The sequence below is a fragment of the Passer domesticus genome, chromosome 12 (assembly GCF_036417665.1).
Source record: "Passer domesticus isolate bPasDom1 chromosome 12, bPasDom1.hap1, whole genome shotgun sequence".
NCBI classification, from domain to species: Eukaryota; Metazoa; Chordata; class Aves; order Passeriformes; family Passeridae; genus Passer; species Passer domesticus.
Window position 1 is genome coordinate 743525 of NC_087485.1, and position 18223 is coordinate 761747.

The window sequence follows — 18223 nt, forward strand, 5'->3', positions numbered from 1 at the left end:
TTCTTATCTCTCTGGGCAGTGGGTCAAGTCAGAACCGTCATTCAACGAACTCTGCGGATAATCTCCCTTTATTACTTTCAATCAAACTAAGTGTCTGCAATCTGCAGCATGGTTACTAATTTAGTGAAAGAAATTACCTGTAGAGCTCGATTATATAAGAGACAAAATATAAAATAGACCGGGTAAGCAGCCATTCTGTTTGTACATCCCTCAGTGCAGAGCAAAGCTGCTCCAGCCTGGCTGCATCCACGCGGGCAGCTGCTCCATGGGGGAAAACACCCAGAAAGGAGTGGACAGTGTGTTTGTCCCCTGCCTAATTAAACTAAGAGAAAGAGAAACTTAGGGCTTAGGGCTACACTTGGCATCAAATCTAAAAATTTGCTGCTTGCGAATATTTAACAAATGCGTTTTGTGAGAAATCAGATTTCCAGCGTATTCCAGTTAATGGAATTCTGCTGCAGCCCCTGGACAAAACAATGTAAAGCTGCCTGGCTTGTGGAAATCATTCTCCTCCAGTGATGGATAATATAGCATGAGGTTTGCCTTGGTTTGATTAATTTCAGAATATTGCAGAGAAGCTGCATAATCCCTAAGATAGCAGAGAGGAGGAACAAGACACGATGGAGCAGGATAAAAGCGCGCAGTAACGAGCACAGGCAGTTTCATACATATATTATATAGATATTAGAGCAAGGCTCATGAACTCGGGGGTCTGGGCAAGTGGTGACCACAATAAGGGGCAACACTAAAAGCAAAAACCACTAAACATTTCCCTGGCTATGACCAGACACAGAACACAAACAAGAAAATTCCCATTTCCTTTTTCTATTCACAACAGCCATTATTTATACAAGCCCTGAATATGAAAAAGGCTCTAACAAATTTACTGTGGGGTTTCGATGGATGAGGATGACGAATGATGGATGAGGGAGGTAAAGGATTCCCTTATTAAAGCATCAAATCTTTCCCCTAAATATCAAACAGACATCTCAGTCTCAACCGCTCAGCTCAAACCAAAAATTATACAAACCAAAGAAGTAAAATTTTGCTTCTTGACAAAAACTGAAAATTTGTCTTTCATGTTACAAAATTTTCACTACATAACTTTGCAATTTTTATGCTGGATTTTACACCTATTTGAAAGATTAATTTAAAAAAAAAAAAGACAAATGTGACAACACAAAACCCCAAAACATCAATGAATTTCAGTACAAATCAGGCAATTGGCACCATTACAAAATTGCCCTGTTTGGCAATCCAGGGAAACAGCTTCAACACCCAGTCCTCAGCAGCCTTTTCCAGTGTCACCAACAGAGCCACCACCACAGGAGCATCTGGTGGGAGCCTGCTGGGATCCTGGTGGGCATTGGGCAGGCAGAGCCACAGGCAGGGCTGAGCCTGGACCTCCATCCCATCCACACATGGTGGAAATTTATTAACTTCCACCTATCTCCGTGTTGTCTTAAAACCCAGCCTTTCCCTTCTCCTTTCCCTTTCCTTTTCCATCTGCACACATGAAGACACAAAAAAAGAGCTGCAGTAAAAACAAAGGAACAGTGGTGGAGCAATCCCACCCAGTGCTCTCCAAAGTTCTCCGGAGAAATCGGCACCAGCATCAAACATCCCCTGTCACCATCACAGGAGCTGGTGGCCACGTAGCCCTGGGGCAGCTCCAACTGGGAGCAGGGTGGGGAAAGAGCATTGCCTCAAATCCTGCCCTCCGATGTGCCCAGCCCGTGGGTGAGCAGTGGCTGCTCTGACTTTGCAGCGTGCTGCTGCTGCGCACACGGGAGGCGCGGCCACCCCGACTGTTCCAGGAGACAGAACAAAGAAAGGAGAAGCAGCCCGAGTCCTTGAGCAAGAAGCTTCCAGGACTGCAAAGCAGCAAACCCAAGGTTTACAATGGAGAGAGAGGAAACAGTGCAGGAGGATGACGAGTAATACAGGAATAAAACATGTAACACATGGAAATGGAGTATTTTCAGCTGCAATGTGCAGTAGTGACCATCCTACTTCCAAAAGAATATTGCCCAATTAGAGATGATTCACAGCAAACTGCCAGGGATGATCATGGATATGGAAAATCTCCTGTACAGAGAAAATCCCTTGTACAGAGTGAAAGATTTTTTTTCCCTAATCTTAACTAGGCAATAAATAAGAAGAGACATAACAACAGTGATAAGATAATGAACAACCTACAGGGGGTAGATCAGCAGCTTCTGGGCCATCTCATAACACAAGTACCTGGGCATCCTCCATGAAATTAAAAGGTGATGCATTTGAAACCAATCAGGGGAATTTCTTTCCACAAATGCAAATCGAACTTGGGGACTCCATAACACTGAACATGCCAAGCAGAGGAGTACATGCAGATGCAAAAATGGAGCGGACAGTTCTGGTAATGCTAAAATAATATTTTTAAAATCCAGAATTGTAGTTGTTAATGACAACAATTTTAAAAACCCAACAACTTCATACAATTCACTTTCTCATTATAGGGAATCAAGATGAAAAACACCTCGTTCATCTCTGTAGCCCTGCAGCTCCCCAGGAAGGCTCACACTGCACCCACCAAGCTGGCTGTAGATTTTACTCTTTAAAATGCCCCAGTGTTTCCCTCTTCACTAGACAGCAAATGCATTGGATGAAAACCCAGACAGCTCAGGTCCTAGGCTGAGCATCCCAGGAAATGGAATCCACATGAGAAAACATCCCCTTAACTGCCTTTTGATTAAAGCTTGTCACAAAGTGCATTCTCCCTTTTTCATGTGGGAAATAAACCCAGTCCAGTCCATTTCCACAAAGCATTGTTTAACTCAGTTTAATCAAAAAGAAAAACTTTTTTTAAAAATCTTCTTTCAAAAATTAGTTGATTTTCATGTTAAAGGTCCGAGATTTTCAATCAAGACAGATATTTAGGTGAAAAATTTCGTTTCCTTACTACATCATTTTTAGCTGCGATAAAAGGGCGAGTGTAGCTTTTTTCAAACACCTCTTGTTCCTCAGCATAATTAGAGAATCCCAGAACAGTTTGGGTTTGAAGGGACCTGAAAGTTCATCCCATTCCACCCCCTGCCATGAGCAGGGACACCTTCCACTATCCCCGGCCCTATCCAGGTCCTGTCCAGTCTGGCCTGGGACACTTCCAGGGGTGAGGCAGCCATCCTTCTGGGGACAATTAAATAGCTTTACGTTCTTTGTCCCCAGGGCTCAGCATGGGACAACAGCAGCCTGGGCCCTGACCCCACACCACAGTCACTGCTTGGGAACACACAGTGGGAAGGGGAGCCACATGCATCCATAGGGATGGGACACTTGGACAAGTGTCTTTGCACTAGAATTCAGTCAGAGCTTTACTGAAAAATACACAAGAAAAACAAGCAAGAGGCAAAACCTACTCTCACCAGTTGCCTGATGGGCTGTAGTTGCTAGAATTCCATGCAGTGTGTGGTTTTTTTTTTTCCAGTGAAAGTAATTTTTTAGCCCCAAAAAAGCAATAAATAAATAAATAGTTGGGTAAAGCTGCATTTACATTTAAAGGAGAAGAGGATCAAAGTGAGGCAGCACCAGAGAAGGCAACAGCCACAACCAGATTAAGGCTGCAAACACCTTTAACTCTTCCTTTATTACTGCACCTGTTAGATTAATTTTGAATGATTTTTAACCTTATAATTTTATATTTAAAGTCTCACATTTCCTTCCCTTGGGTGACACGTTTTGATATCTGGTTATTTATCCACTTTAGTGCCTGAGTTGTTGTGTGCCAAGGGAGGTGCTCACTGGGGGCACCAGCACTAACACAGGAGCAGCTGGCTGCCTAACAGGAGCCGAGTCTTCTGGCCACCAAATTCCACCTCTTTTTTTCTTTTCCGAAGTGGTAGGGGCTCAGTTGATGCTTCCTAGTCCCTTCCAATCACTGCATGTGATTCCCACTATCTCCTAAAGCTGAGGAGTTTTTGTACTCATTCTAACAGGTTCACATGACCACAGGGTGAAAATGATGGGCTAATGTCGTGTTTAGGGTTTGGAAGAAAAACCTTACAGCCCATTGGGCTGCCCTGAAAACAGGACACATGTCAGCACAAGCCCTTCAGGACAGCAAACCCTCAACTGCAGCTCCAGGTTTTATTCTGGCTGTGCTCCAAGGACACAGCAAACCAATCCACCACAAGTATCGCAGCTTTCCAACACACGGCGCATCCAAAAAGGCTCCTAAATGCAGGAAAACAAGTCTGTAATTACATAATTGAGCAGATGCACTGCAAGTTTTCTTTTTTGTTACTCTTTAGATTTTTCAAAGGCAACAGGACAGCACTGTGCTAAAAAGCAATAAAGCACGGGTAATTTAATACGAAATTACATCCATATTGAAAAGTTTACATGAAGTTGAGAGCAGGCAGAGGTCAGGTTTGCAGCAGGACTGTCTTTAATTGTGGCCATCAGGTTTAGCAATCCAGATCTCTGGATCAAAGACAAATAGAAGGCGTTTCCTCACCACTGACTAGTGAAAGCCGACAGTGAGCACAGCACTGTCTTGCACCAAAAGGTCATAAAAATGATTATCTGAGGGGGAACATGTCTCACTGTTCAACACACACCTTCACAAAGGCATTGGGGATTTTTCTAGCAGATTTTTCAGCAATTAGGAGCTTAAATTAAAATTTTACTATCAGTTTTCAGATGTAAAGGGGTTTTCTTGTCCTCTAAAAAATGTTTCATCTTTGTGTAGGTCTTTTTTAATATTTTTCAGTTGCTTTCAATCATCCTCTCAGCCCGGTGAAACAATTCCTTCCTCCTTAGGGAAGAGATGTGAGCTGAGACACAGTTTCCTTTCTAAGGTGGGGGGAAAAGAAAAGGGGAAAAAAATCAAATGAGGAGTAAATTATCAGCAAATCAGATAGAAACAAGCTCCCCAGATCTGCAGATCCATTGTACAAATGAAGCAATTTCATCTCAGCTCGCTCTGGGGGTGGGATTTTAAGTGGCCAAGGGGGACTGGAGCGGGATGCTGGCAGCCGAAGCATCACAACATTTGCATGCACAGACCACTCAAATCTGCACCAGGAGACTACTTGTGAGAATCCATCTTTTTTCACTTAACAAGATACAAAATATAAAACACATTTGCCTCTTATTAAGCCTCTCTTGTAAGTGGTTCCAGGTCCACCATTTTTAAAGAGGGGGAGAGGGGAGCCTGGATGCTCTCTTGGGAATTTCGCAGGAGTGACTGGAGATGAGGTACAGGCTGGAAGCCTTTATTACTCTTTTTTTTTTTCTTTTTTTTTTTTCTTTTTTTTTTTTCTTGTCTCTAAAAGCACAGAAGGGATAACATTTTAAATCATTAGCATCTACTTTAAGTAGCACTTTCTTCAACTCAGCTTCCCTTCCTGGCCCTCACCCTGCTCACAAGGAGGAGCTGCCCCAATGGAATTGCCTTCTGGTTTTGGAAGGCAGAAGGTGCTTTTTTTAAAACTCTGGCCTCCAAACTGAGGCAGCTGTGAAAGAAACCCTAATCTTGTTTTTCTTTAAAGTGTACAGAGAACAGGGTTCTTGTGTTTATTAGCACCCAGACCTGTGAAGCATTTTGCATCTTAGATTTCCTTTAGTGTTCTTGGAGTGGTTTCTGGTTCGGTTTAAAAACAAACCAACACAAAAGCAACAACAACCTCTGCAAAAAACAAGCACTTTTAGCATCCTCAACCCAATTCACTGTCCTATGTCACACATGCCATAGCATTTTCATCATTTCTATGCTTGTTAAATATTAGATGTAATATTAAAATATTGAAGAGAAAAAAGGAGGCTGGTGGAAACAGCTTGAATTTATAACCCAGACAAAGCAATCGGCACAGTGAGTCATGAAAGGAGTTGTGGGTCCTGCAGGTTTGATCACGTTACAGAACAGAGTTATGCAATATCCCTCATTCAGTGTCAGAAAAGAAGGAAAAACAAGTGGCTCCTTTACCTAGAAATTAGGTGTAAACGAGAGCTCTTCAAAGATAAAAATAGTCTAATTTTCACTGCAAAACAGACTATGTGCTCTCCCTTGCCATTTGCCTGAAAGGAAACCTGGGCACAGGTGCTTTGTCTTGAAAACTGAGGATTTCTAAGAAAATGGCCTGTATTTCAGGAACACGGCAAGCACAGACCTTCATTTCCACATATAGGAGGAGGCAGAACTTCTGCTAGAAAACAGCAAAAGGGATGGAAAACAGTGCATCTGTTGGAAGAGAAAAAAACCACTCAAACCCTCATTTCTACTGCATTTGGAATCTAAACCCTTTGGGTATCTCCAACATGTTTCCGAAGTCCAGCAGTTGCCACATTTCCCCTAAATCTCCTGGATTTGCTACTAAAGCACGTATTGAACAAGCCCCTGTGTGGTGAAAAGTTCAATCAGCAGGTTCAGTCCCTGGAGCAGCTGTGCAGGCAGTTGAACGCCGGGCCCACTTGTGGTTTGGGGGAGCCCAGGAGGTGAGGGGGTCTCCTCTGGATGCACAGCTCACAGCAGGGGATGCATCAGCATCACAAGGTCCTCGGGGTGAGGGCCTGGCAGGGCTCTCAGCCGAGCCCTTCAGCAGGGTGGTGGCACCCCCAGCCCAGCCCCAGAGATGCAGAGGCAGACAACGATGGCTGCGAGCAAAGCACAACATCTGTCACTGGTGACAGCAGGAGAGGACCAAGGGCACACAGCTGATTTGTCTCTTACCACCTCAGCACACACATTCACCACCCAACTCTTGGCCACCTCAGCCACCCTGCAGCCAGAGGTGACACCCACTTTTGGACTCCAAGCCTCTCAAACACAGTCCCCACCATCCCCTGTCACCACCACCAACCCTCTGCCAACTGCTGTCCCTGGGCTGACAATGGGTAGGATGGGAGGCAAGCTCTGACCTTCCCAGCAACAGCCACAACTCAGGAGGTCCCTGCTGAAAGGTGGTATCCACACCTTCTGCTCAGTGAAGGGACTCCCAGGCACTCCCAAGGAAGGGCTGGATTCCTTAATGGTTACACCAGGTCTCAAGATTTAAGAGAGGTGAAGCCAGTTACTAATCACTAATTCTGATGGAATATTTCAATCTCCCCTGTTTGCAGGTTCTGTGGTCTCTGTTCAGGAAACCTCCCAGTCAGGCCATTCCCAAGACTCCTGAGCAGGCACACTCCCAAGGCCAGAACCTTTCACTGCTGGGACCAAAGCCCCTCCACAGTGCTGGCTCCAGTGACCCGATGGGTCCTGCTTGACCTTGATGAAGGTGGTAACTAATGGATAAAGGAACAGACTCCAAACAGCTCGGCTGCCCAACAACTGTCTCCCATGTGTCATCCTCAGAAGTGGCCAGGACCTGCTCTTGTGATGTCACTGAATCACCAAGGCTGGAAGAGACCAATCCAGTCCTTCAAGACAATCCAGTCCTCCATTTGTGGGGTGCTGGCACGTCTATGGATGTCCAAGGTTTTGGGACAGGAGAACCCTGATGTAGGTGGAAGATATAGGGCTGAGGATTTAATATCTTTGTACCTCAGTCACCTAATCCACAAAATAGGGATAATAACGCTTGCTAATCTCAGAAGGTTTTAATTGATTATTTGTTGTGATCATCAAGAACTTAGAAGGAAGGCTTTAATAACCTGCAAAGTCTATTAATTATTTTATCATCATTGCTGACAAATTGTATGATTTTCCTCCTTTCCTCCTTCCTCCACTGGGTCCTTTAGCTTGGGAAGGTTCAAGGTGAACCCCTAGGCCACAACACAGATGAAGTCTTGGGGTATTATTACAACAGATAAGCAGAGCTTTAAGGGTAAATTCTCCAGCCCAAGGTTTGTGTCTTTCTGTTTATCTCATTGTTATGGAGAAAGAATAAAAACAACCTGGCAGAGCCCAATGCTGTGGTTAAGGACGAGGAGTGAGAAGGTGCTGCACTAGAACAGATAGCGTGAGGAGAGCACAAAGTCAAGCAGTGAAGATCCAACCACGTCCCCAAGTGAATCTTAATGAGGCATGGCCATAAAAACCTATGGCTGTTTATCACTGCTAACACCATGACAACTGCATGTTTAACAATGTAATATATGGAATCATATTCAAACCATGTGTTTGTCTACACATGAGTTCACTGATATTTTCTTTAATTCATTTGACCCAAACGTCAGTGTAACCCACTGTAATAATGCTCATTCTTTATGCTCAAAGTCTTGCTAAAGCACCCATCAGGCAAGTTTGGGTGGCAAGTTTCTCACCCTGTCCAAGCTATAGACAGTCGGAGACAAGGAGTTCACCAGCTTTTTTGGGAATTTCTTCCAGTGGCTAACTGGTATTAACACATCTGTGTCATATTCCCTGTTGGCATTTGGTGATTAGAAGCTGAGCCCACTCCACAAAAAGGGCTGACTTCTCTAAAGTGCTTTAGGTGGTTCCTTGCATTCCTATTTTTTGCATTTTTTAGACCCAGAGAATGAGCAAATGTTGCTTGTCAGCAAAGCCAACCCAGGGCAGGACTATTCTGATGCTCTAGAGTAAAGATTTTTCATAGAATCACAGAATCCCAGAATGGTTTAGGAGGGAAGAGACCTTAAAACTCATTTCATCCCACTCCCTACCATGGGCAGGGACACCTCCCACTACCCCAGGTTGCTCCAAGACACAACCAGCCTGGCCTTGGATGCTTCCAGGGATGGGGCAGCCACAGCTGCTCTGGGCACCTTGTGCCAGGAACTCACCATCCTCACAGGGAAGGATTTTTGCATTATTTTGGCAGTATTGGTCAAACCTGAAAGATTAACTTGTCTAATATCAGTAAGGAGAGATATTTCATGGCTGGTGTGTTAGGAGGAAGAACATCCTGAATTACTTTAATTCACATTTCATCTTTCACTTCACAGGTCCAAACTTCTCAGAGCAATGAACATACAGCCAACCGAAATGGTGCCAGAGTACAAAGGGAACACACTGGGACTGGGACCAGCAGTCTGCACGCACACGGATAACCGCGTGCATGGACAGCTGTGTGCATGGACAGCTGTGTGCATGGATAACCGTGTGCATGGATAACCGTGTGCATGGACAGCCGTGTGCATGGATAACCGTGTGCATGGATAACCGTGTGCATGGACAGCTGTGTGCATGGATAACCGTGTGCATGGATAACCGTGTGCATGGATAACAGTGTGCATGGACAGCTGTGTGCATGGATAACCGTGTGCATGGATAACAGTGTGCATGGACAGCTGTGTGCATGGATAACCGTGTGCATGGACAGCCGTGTGCATGGATAACCGTGTGCATGGATAACCGTGTGCATGGATAACAGTGTGCATGGACAGCTGTGTGCATGGATAACCGTGTGCATGGATAACAGTGTGCATGGACAGCTGTGTGCATGGATAACCGTGTGCATGGACAGCTGTGTGCATGGATAACCGTGTGCATGGATAACCATGTGCATGGATAACCATGTGCATGGATAACCGTGTGCATGGATAACCGTGTGCATGGATAACCGTGTGCATGGACAGCCGTGTGCATGGATAACCGTGTGCATGGATAACCGTGTGCATGGATAACCGTGTGCATGGACAGCTGTGTGCATGGATAACCGTGTGCATGGATAACCGTGTGCATGGATAACCGTGTGCATGGACAGCTGTGTGCATGGATAACTACATGCATGGACAACCGTGTGCATGGATAACCGTGTGCATGGATAACTACATGCATGGACAACCGTGTGCATGGATAACCGTGTGCATGGATAACTACATGCATGGACAACCGTGTGCATGGATAACCGTGTGCATGGATAACTACATGCATGGATAACCGTGTGCATGGATAACCGTGTGCATGGATAACTACATGCATGGATAACCGTGTGCATGGATAACTACATGCATGGATAACCGTGTGCATGGACAGCTGTGTGCATGGATAACTGTGTGCATGGATAACCACATGCATGGGTAACCGTGTGCATGGATACCACGTGCACGGATAACCACGTGCACGGATAACCACGTGCACGGATAACCACGTGCATGGATAACTATGGAAGGCTGTGGGCAGGCAGGGGAAGAGTTTTGTTATGGCCTCAGGACACTGAGCTAGAATCAGCCTAACAGGAAGGTGAAAGTTATTGAGCCACAAGCTTTCTCTCAGATGGTTTTCTCTTCAGAAGTTTACTTTACCTCCCAAATTAAATTTTTAGGTAATATTCAATACCTTTAAAAAAAAAAAAAAACACATTAGGTTGTAGAAGTGTGTCCACAGTTATTTATTACCTGCCTTGTGGTCTGAACAAATATGATTTTGTTATTCTATGTTGTCAATAGAAAAAGCACATATGGTTTTGGTTGACAAAATTATGATAAAATTCACTGTATCCTAAAAAATGATTGAAAAGTTTGCAGATGGTTTCTGGGCATTCTAGGGAGGGGGAGGATTGAATTTCAACAAAAGACGTGCCAAATTTTTTTCTCTTCTTACTGTTCACCCTGTTTCCACATCCCAGATTTCTCCTTATTAGATATGAGGGTAAAGCAGGTATCCAGCCCAGAACTCATCTGTTTCTCTTTAGCTTTTGGCATTCCATCACACTTGGTCATGTTCACATGATGTTATACGCAGGTCCCTTCACAGATAAACATGAAATGACATCATAAGTCTCAAGTCACAAACAGCAAAACCCAATTACAGTAATCTAAAGAATTTTGCACACCAAAAATTTCGTGTTTGATGAATATTCTTGATCTGAAAGTTTTCAGTTGATCTGAATCTTGTGATTTTTTTTTTTAACTAAGTTCTGTACTTCTCAGTTCTTTTACTCCCCAAGGGACAAAAAATTGGGGAGAGGGCCAGAACTGCCAACCCAGATCAGCAATTATCTTGTTTGGTTTGAACTGATAACCCCTTTTCCTCAGCACTGTTCACACAGGCAAGGCAAGCCCCCAGTGGCTTTGCTACAGCTGCTTGTGGAGCTTTTGCACATTCTGTAAAACAAAAGACCTGTGCGAGCTCCACTTTGTGTGCTTCATCTCCAAAGCATCTGTACAAAGAGATTCCACCCATCACTGCAGAAACACATCTTCCTTCTACTTCTGTCTTTCTGGGAAAAATACTTGCTTAACTTTCTGCTTGTCCCTAGAGGCTGCAGTGACTGGAGCCCTGTGAATGTGCTGGCTGGGAGGGCTGGCAGTGGGACAGACCCCTCGGGTGCTGAAGGGAGAAGGGCCTGGCAACTGCAGGCTGGAGGCCTTGAATTAACCCCCACGCACTGGGACCAACCTGCTCAGTGAAAACAACTGGTGGGGAGAACCTCTCACCTCCTCATGCTTTCCAGTAATTTGGGAACAGACTTCAACCTGTCATGGCAATTTTTCTCTCCATGATGCTCATGGTAGTTGATGATCTGCTACATCAACACCTCTAACAGCTGTTACCAGGGTGTGCACACTCCACGTGGTGATCAGTGGGGACTGGAAGAACACAACCCAGGCAGGAGAGTTTGCTTTCCCCAGCAGAGGGTGGAGGGATGGTGTCCTCACTGTGTCTGAACAAGAGGCGAGTTCTGAACTCCATCCCTGCTCTTTCTTTTGAGCCACATTAATGATGGATAACCCAGAACACTCAGAATTTATTCAGCTTGCCAGAATATTTCCACCTCTGCCAAACCTGTCATTGGCCTTCAGCGGCTGTCATCCCGGGATGTCCGAGGAGCAGCAAGCCAGCCTGGAGCAGATGGATAATTATTGAAGGGAGAACATCTGGAAAGTGTCACTGGAGTGTTAGTAGCTCTCCCTGTCTATGAGCTATGCCCAAACATGTCGATAAGTTTCCCAACATGGAATTCATTTTTTCTAACAGGATACATGTGGAAGTTCATGTTTCAGCAGTGGCCAGAAGTGGCTTTTTTCCTCTTCAAAAAGATTTGTGACCTCTTCTTCAGGCTACTGTAATGTGATTTATTCAGGTCTCCTCTCAGAGAGCACTCAGGGGGCCCAGTGGAACAGAAGACAGGAGCACAGGCTCCCAGCTCTGAGCTATGGGGAGCTGTGCTCCATGACTGTACCCCTGCCCATGAGCCATGAGTGCACTGACACTGCACAGGGATGCTCCATGCCAGGGGCCGTGTGTCCAGAGCCAGCAGGACACGCAGGGCAGGCCAAGCTGGGTAAGGACAGCAAGACTCTGTGTGCAGAGCAAGTGTGGGGCTGCAGGACACAACAGAGGGATGTTTCCCATCCCACACCTGCACCCAGCAGCTGCAGCCAGCTATGGGCACTCTCTTGCTCCATAAACATCTGGACATGAAGGAAAACAGGACAAGTGCCTGGTACAGCATCAACCACAGAGACACAGGGGCACAACAGTGCCTGTGCCTCCTTCCTAGAGCTGTTTTGATGATGGAGGGAGTCCCTGGGACATGGAAGGTTACAGCCCAGCACCCAGAAATGTCCACACCCACCCAACCATACCTGTTCAGTCCAAGGCCCCTGTCCTACAGCACTGACACACCTTCTCCATTGGCAATAACTGCACTGCGCAAAGGAAAGATTTTGCAAAGCCTTGAGCTGTAACCAAGGAGGGAGATGCTCCCCATGCCCACACCTGCTTGCGAGAACCAAATCTTATCTAAAACTATTTTCTCATTCATTACATCTCCAAGCACATATTAAAATCATCAGTTTAACGATCACAATGACCCCAGGCAAACACAGCAGCTGGAAGATCCATAGCAACGACTCAAACATCCTTGCAGAAGACAGCACATCATGTGGCTCTCCCAACACCGTATCTCTGAAGGTACTTTCTCAAAGCAACCATGGGAACAGCTTGGACAGAGAGCAGCACACTTTTATGCCTTGTCTGAGCTGCCAGCTTCTGCCCAAGGCCCTAAGAAGCAGGCTCAGCACTCTGCATCACTGCAAGTCCTTGGTGTGATGCTTAAACCTCTAACCCACCAGTTCAGAGGGAAAAATTCTACCCAATAAACCTTCCTGACATGCAGTAAAATAACACATTTATTTACTTGCTTGAACCCACCAATATGCTGTTCATTTTAGTGATTGATAGAATTGGGTTATAATAAGCATACTTTATTATTGAAAAATTTAATTTAAGGTTTAAACATAAAACAAATGGTATTTTCAAATCTATTTTAATGGAGACTATCAAAACCATTCCATTGCCATAAGGGAAAAATTCTGTCTCCATATCTGTTATGTATATATGCATAAAATCTTCAGCCTACAAGTCAAAGTCGCCTGTCCTTCTATCAATCCATCATTTTGAAAATAGAATACAGAAAGCCTTATTTTTTCACTTAATTTTCATTAGATTCTTGAGGGAATTAAAATAACACAATAATGGGCAAATGCTGCCACCACAAATCCAAATGACAGCAATGAATCTGCTTATGGACAGAATTCGGCCAAAACTCCAGCATAGAGTGCCAAGTACAGAGCAGACACCCATTAAGTACTCTTAGAGCTCGACTGTGTCAGGTAAGTAATCTACTTAATCTACTTCAAATCCAGACAGGAATATGCATTCCTTCAGTTCCAGGCTGGTGTGCCTGGTGCTCACAGTGATGGACTCACCACGTCCATCCTTATCCAGGGTTTCCCTGCCCAGGTGTCAGCTGGGCAATCCTCACAAGCACCAGGTCAAAGGACCCAGGACAGAAACCTGCCAGGACACCTCTGGCCTTTCAGCAGGACTGGAGAGGCACCACGTGTGTGGGGTGATCTCCCTTTCTTTGTGCACCTTGTGCCATTCACCTCTCCCCACAGACACTCTTGGAAAGATATTTAGCAATGTATTGAGAGAAGACCTTCATAAAGCTTTTCCCTGGCACTTTCCAGAGACCTCTCCATGGCCAGTGAAGACCTCACCTGTCCCAGTTTTAAAATTAAAAATTGCAAAAAAATATTGTCATGGCAGCAGAAAATCCTGAGCCCCTTCCCTTCTCCTTCCTTTCCCCTGTCCTTCCCCGTGGCTGCAGGTGCCTGCTGTGTGACAGGTTTTCTGGCATGGTCTGTCAGCCCCATCCTCTCAGCTGTGTGGTTGGAAGATACCTCTGCCCAGCTGGCGGCCTCTGAAGGCTCCCCTGCAGCCCCAGCCGGGGCCACACCTTGAGCTAGAAGCACTCAGGGCACCATAGCTCAGCAAAGCACCGTCCTGGGGTGGGGAAAAACAGACGCCACTGCTGACTGTGCTGCCTCACTCTCCTCAAACCCTTGCTCTATTCCTCTTCTTTATTTGTGGACATAAGCAAAATGTATTTTAAATTTGAATACATTTAAATAAAGTGCCATGTGGCTGCCAGCTTGTTGTTGACCAGTAAGCTCAGTTTCAGCCACACACTGAAGCTCAGGTGGGAGGAATGTTCTCATTCATGTTTTCCCTGCATTTTCTTAAAACACCTCAAACCACAGCACCACATGAAAATCACAAGGTGTTGTCTGGATTCTTTTTTGATAATTTTTAAATTACTTAAATGATGGTCTATATTCTAATGAGGTTTATCCACTGCCCTGGTAAGTCCACAGCTTCACCTCTTCAACAAGTCAGACCCTTGGTACATTTTGCCTTGCTGCAGGAAAGAAATTTATCTTTTGCAATGACTTATTGTTTCCCTGGATGTTCCTTTGATGCAGGTCTATTGTTTCAGGGGAAAACAAATTTATTCCTTTAGCAGGTTTGTGCCTTCAGTGGAATTTGTCTAAGGAGGTTCCACTGCACAAACACAAAAAGCCCTAATAGATGCAGGTTGGGGCTGCTGCACGCAGGCACATGTCAGGTTTGATGACTGATGGTACTTATACAGATTTACACAACAAAAAGTACATTAAAAGGACGTTAAGATTGTGAGCCAATGTCACAAAAGCGTGGAAATTCACACTTCAGGATTTAAACTTCCAATATTGACATGGAATGCTGAATATTAAAACGGGCTCCCATTAGAGTGAAGACACTGAATAATTTTTAATCTAGACTATTAATTTCCTGAAATTTGTTGTTCTCTCTGCCTCTTAAGGCTTTCACATTTTTAATTAACTTTTTTGTTGTGTCCTTGTCTTGTAATTTCTGAGTTGCTCCTCCAGTATAATTACATAATATATGCGGCACATGTGATAGCTTAATTGGAAATATTAACCACAATATGCAAGGAAATCATAAAAAGCTTCTCAAAACTTTGAGAGTAAATGTTTCTACAGCTTTAGTGAGTTTATAAATGGTTGCTTCCAGTATTATTCTCTAATAAAAACAATTACACCTAATACCAGCCCAACCTGGAGTAGAATTAGGAATAAGGAGAAGAATAATTAGTACCTACAGAATTCCTATCACCACAATGTTATTGGTTTCAGGTGGAAAAACAGATTTAGGTACAGGCAGCCAACATTAACCCCCCTCTCTTTGATCCCCTGACCCCCCTCCCCCCGGGTCTGGCATTATTCCTACAAACCCCTTTTGGATCCAAAGCTTTCAGATGTTCAATTGCACTTAGGAGTTGGGGAGCACTAAATAAATAGGAACCGAAGGTGCTTAGAAATGTGTGCAGCCTGCAGGATGCAAAGCTAAAAACAGGAAAGTAAATTGCATTTTGGTATTTTTTTGTAGCATTCAGAAAGATTATTCCCAACTTCATGCCAGGTCTTATCCTGCTGTCAGCTCTCTCAGGCTATTTTACAAGACTTCCAAGGAAAAGCGTGAGCAAACTCAATGTGCTGTAACTTTAACTCACAGGCCTGCTGCAGAAATATGCAAGTTAAACCAGTGGATAAAAAACTCCCCGCATAATGACTACTTGATCTGCTCTGGAAAGGGGCTGGGACAGAGGGAGGGAGAGGAGGACGGGGAGGAAAGCAGAGTGCAGTGAGATAAAGCAGAAACTGCTATTTTGAATACAGTTTATGTTTGCTAATTCTATTTCTATCCCTCCAGAAGTGAGGCTCCATCTTAAAGCATGCTGCAGCCATTTTACCTTCACCAAGAAGGAACAGAAAATAGGATTCTTCCTCAAATAACCCAGAATATTGGTTCATGGGCTGATGGGACATAAGCAATGGCTAATGGATGATTAATTCCAGAAGCAATTAAAAGGAGGAATTTTCTTAGTATCTCAAGACAACTCTGTAACTCCAAGGCCAAAAGAGCTGCCTGTCTCCAGAAGTGCCCCCACATTTTGGTGATAAACCAGGATTGCAATTCGTCAGCCCTTAGACCTATTATTTCAAAACACGATCATTTACTGGGTTCCATATTTGTTGAATTTGGTTTCCTGCCTGCAGCAGCTTCAGTTCAGATGAACACAGTGTCTCCCATTCCCTTTCAAAGGCAGTGCCTGGGAGCCTGCCATCCTGTCAGGGCACCGAGCGGCAACACTGAACACAGACCCCAGCACGGTAGAGAGAACAGAGAGGCAACACATGGAAGAGAACACAGTCCAGGGAAAATGCTCAGTGGTCAACAGCAGAGAGGCAGAGGTGGGACGGCCTGTGGAATATGAAACATGGCTTGCAGAGAAATGTCTCTGTAATGCAGGACATGCCAGAGGCTCTCCAAGGTGCTGGTGAAAGAACCGCACCAGGTTCTTCTTCTCTGTGCTGTCCCCACAGAGAAGGACATCGCTGGCACAGGCCCCTCCTGAGGGTGGCCAGGGCTTGGCGAGGCATTTTCCAGAGCCTGAGGAAAAGCATGTATACACATTTATCTGTGCCCCGAGTGGATAATGAATGTACAGGTCTGATGTGCTCCGGAAAGAGTCTCAGGTTCTGACATTGGCTGGGCGTGCATCAGAGATAAGGCTGCTGGTAAAACAATGGGCTTTTCTGGCCACATTTCACGTCCCTGGATCAAAGTCCATTATTCCTTCTCAGGCCCCCCTAAAACTGGGGGTTTGAGAATCAGGAGAAGACCATTTCTACTGAAGGGAGTTGTCTAAGGGGTATCTCAGGTGGTTGAACAATTTTTTCCCATCAGAAAGTAAAATGGGGTTATTAGAAGGAATTGTTTTCCTCCTCATAGACAAAACCATACACACTGAAATTTGGACACAAGATAACCCAAGATATGACAGAAAAGAGACAAACACTCCAACTAGTCTCATCACTGTATGGCCCTGTTTACTTGGAAGCAACCTGTCAATCCTGACCTGAGCAGCTCCCAGAGATGAAGCCTTTAAGGGATTGAAATTTGGGGTTATCCTAAGAAACAGATTTCAGCGTGCACTCTGACTAAAGCCAGCATTACCAAAACAGTGGCAAGTGCTTGTCATACTGAAGACCACTATCAGTAACTCTAAAAGCCACGCTGTAGCCAACAAATTGTTTTGGCAGAGCACAACGGCGTCTCCCAAGCGTCCCCACGCTGCCCAGCCCAAGTTTGGCTCCTTTCCCACACTGCCTCCGTGTCCCAGCCAGCAGACACCAAGTCGTCCTCCCCTGCAAGGCTGAGAAGGGCACTTTATTCTTTCCAGGTGTCCTGCCCTGGTTTATTTATGGGCTCACTTTCTTCCCTAGTGTGAGAAACCAGCTGGGAAGGATTGGCAAGACACATTTGGAAGGGGAAAAAATTAGCAACGCTTTTTTCTCTCCAACCTTTGCTCACCTTATCAGCAGGGAATTTTCCAGAGCCTCAGCATCTGCCCCACTAGCAACAACGCACGAAGGTACTGCGTGCTGAAACATGGTCACATCTGATAAACCTGGGCTCTGGCTTAGGATAAACCCCCCACGAGGAACACAAAGGAAGCCAGACTGGTATTTCTGTTCTCCAGGGCTTTGGTAAAATCACAGCAAGCCCTGCACGGCCCAGGAGCCATCCACCTCTTGCAGGCCTGATAAAGCCACCTTCTCCTGTTCCCAAGCCAGTGTGGTGGGGACAGAGAGGAGAGATCCCTTTGCAGTACCACATCAACCCAAAATGATATCCAGCAGCTCCCAACAGCCCAGGAGCCTAGTAACCCTCCAGCTGGATGAATCTCGTTTTTCAAATGGAAATGGCACAACAGAAAGAACCAGTTGTGCATCACCAATGGCTCCTCCAGCTGTAAATTCACATCAGCAGCAGGGAGTCTTTTTTTTTGCTGGAAAAGGGACACAGAGAACATGTTGCAGCAGCTTCGTGAAGCCCAGAATCCCTGTGGGACTAAACCAAGGCAAAGTTCAGCGGTGTTGGACAGAGCCCACAAGGCCTGTCCTCAGCACCAAGCTCCCA

At 45.2% G+C, this 18223-nt stretch overlaps 1 protein-coding gene and 1 long non-coding RNA gene across 4 annotated transcripts in view; both read right to left on the reverse strand.

The window, feature by feature from the left end:
* ZFHX3 (zinc finger homeobox 3) overlaps nucleotides 1-18223 on the reverse strand; it is a 435802-nt gene that overhangs the window by 402872 nt on the left and 14707 nt on the right. The gene's annotated exons all lie outside the window — the stretch shown is intronic.
* LOC135279619 (uncharacterized) lies at nucleotides 4090-7314 on the reverse strand. The gene is made up of 3 exons (XR_010346849.1): nucleotides 6898-7314; nucleotides 6150-6220; nucleotides 4090-4212 (listed from the first exon to the last, which is right to left on the reverse strand). It is a non-coding gene; the product is annotated as an uncharacterized LOC135279619 (long non-coding RNA).